The following is a 2,052-nucleotide window of genomic DNA, read 5'->3' as shown; positions in this document are numbered from 1 at the left end:
GAGAAGGGGCTGCGGTAGAGAGCGAGAAAAACAAGACCCGGGCCCCGACGAATCGCCTCCCTCTCGATCCCACGTGCGCACGAGCGCACCTCTCCCTCCCCAGCCGCTGCTCCGCAGCCGCTCTCGCAGAAATGTCATCCAGATGTTCAGCCTCCCTCCCCGCCGAGGGCTCCGCAGGGAGCTGCGCCAGCGAGCGCGAAGTCAGCAGTTGGCCCGAGCCCATTTCCCAGATGGGTGAGGGGAAGTCGGCTCTCTGCTTTCGCTCCTCTTCTCGGCCCGAACCTCTAGGCCTTTTCCCACGAGCAGCCGCGGGAGGGTAGGGCACGTGGCTCCCCGTACCCCGCAACACAGGGCTTGCATCTGAACTGAACTTTCCTGAGAGTGAGTGCCGCTCCCACCCCATCTCACTCCAGCCTTCCTGGACCCTTTCTGAGAGGTCTGACTTCCAGGCCACCAACTGAAGGGGCTGTTCACTGTATCCCAGCACAGCGGTAGGTCACTTTACAGATGAGGATACTGAGCCATAGAGATTTTTTTTTTTCTTTTTAAGCCCACACTGCTTGTGAGCGCTGGAGGCGATGTTTTACACAGGCTGTCTAGTTTGGGTAGGCATTATTTTCATTTGCATAACCAATGAGGAAACCTAGGGGTAGAAACTTCAAAAGTAACTTGCCCAAGGTCACATAGTTATTAGGTGTCAGCTGTTGAGATTTGGACCCAGGACATTGCCAGAGTCTGTGGACTTAATTACTATGCTATACTGCCTCTGAAATTTGACAAAAAGTTTAATGTTTACTGTACACCAGGCACTGTTCTAGTCTCTGTGAATAGTATCAGTGAACAAAACAAAACTTTTGCCCTCATGGAAATTTTATTTTAGAGGCAGGGGTGGGGCAGTGGAGGAGGCAATAAACTAAATAAATATGTAAATGATGTAGTACGGTAAAAAGTGCTGGGCCAGGTGCAGTGGCTCACGCCTATAATCCTAGCATTTGGGGAGGCCCATGCGGGAGGATTGCTTGAGCTCAGGAATTCGAGACCAGCCCCAGCAACACTGTGAAACCCAGTCTCTACAAAAAATAGAAAAATTAGCCCTGCATGTTGGCACAGGCATCTACCTGGGAGGCTGAGGCAGGAGAATCACTTGAGCCAGGGAGGCAGAGTTTGCAGGGGGCCAAGATTGCACCACTGCACTCCAGCCTGGGCGACAGAGCAAGATCGTGTCTCAAACAAACAAACAAACAAACGTGGTATGGCAGAAAATCAAGCAGAGAAGGAGGATGGGGAGTGCCTAGGTTGGGGGATGTTGCAGTTTAAAATAGGGTGATAAGGCCGGGCGCGGTGGCTCAAGCCTGTAATCCCAGCACTTTGGGAGGCCGAGACGCGCGGATCACGAGGTCAGGAGATCGAGACCATTCTGGCTAACACGGTGAAACCCCGTCTCCACTAAAAACTACAAAAAAACACTAGCCAGGCGAGGTGGCGGCGCCTGTAGTCCCAGCTACCCGGGAGGCTGAGGCAGGAGAATGGCGTGAACCCGGGAGGCGGAGCTTGCAGTGAGCTGAGATCCGGCCACAGCACTCCAGCCTGGGCGACAGAGCGAGACTCCGTCTCAAAAAAATAAAAATAAAAATAAAATAAAATAAAATAAAATAAAATAGGGTGATAAGGAAAGGCCTTTGAGCAGACAGTTGCAAGATAGAAAGGAAAATTATTACAGTTATGCTTTTTCGGACTCCACCTCTACCAAATCAGAGTCTCCAGAGATGGGGCCCTGGCATCTCTGTTTCTTGACAAACCTCACACGTGATTCAGGTGCTTAGCAAGGTCTGGAAGCCACTACTGCAGGGTACCTCTCTGCCCAGAGTGAGGACCATTTGCCTGCTGTTTTCAGCAAGTTGGGGAAGAAGTGGAGGTGAAGGTCCGGAAACTGACTATAAGGTGATGGTGGTATGCTGTGAGCTTACAAGAAATAGAAAAATCCAAAGATTAATCCCTTTTTCCTCATCTGGTGCCAAAGAAGAAGGGAACAAGGGATTCATTGGAGCCTAT

General features: G+C 51.2%; 1 protein-coding gene across 1 annotated transcript in view; it reads right to left on the bottom strand.

The window, feature by feature from the left end:
- The window catches only part of TGFB3 (transforming growth factor, beta 3), a 25,536-nt gene extending 25,248 nt beyond the window's left edge, over positions 1-288 (bottom strand). Inside the window, exon 1 of the mRNA XM_011949524.1 lies at positions 90-288. The gene's annotated coding sequence lies outside the window, so the exon portion shown is untranslated. The remainder of the gene's footprint in view (positions 1-89) is intronic.
- Between the last annotated feature and the right edge of the window lie 1,764 nt (positions 289-2,052).

This window comes from Colobus angolensis, unplaced genomic scaffold, assembly GCF_000951035.1.
Source record: "Colobus angolensis palliatus isolate OR3802 unplaced genomic scaffold, Cang.pa_1.0 Scaffold3, whole genome shotgun sequence".
NCBI classification, from domain to species: Eukaryota; Metazoa; Chordata; class Mammalia; order Primates; family Cercopithecidae; genus Colobus; species Colobus angolensis.
The sequence above is the reverse complement of the archived record's forward strand: the minus strand, read 5'-3'. Positions and strand labels throughout refer to the sequence as shown.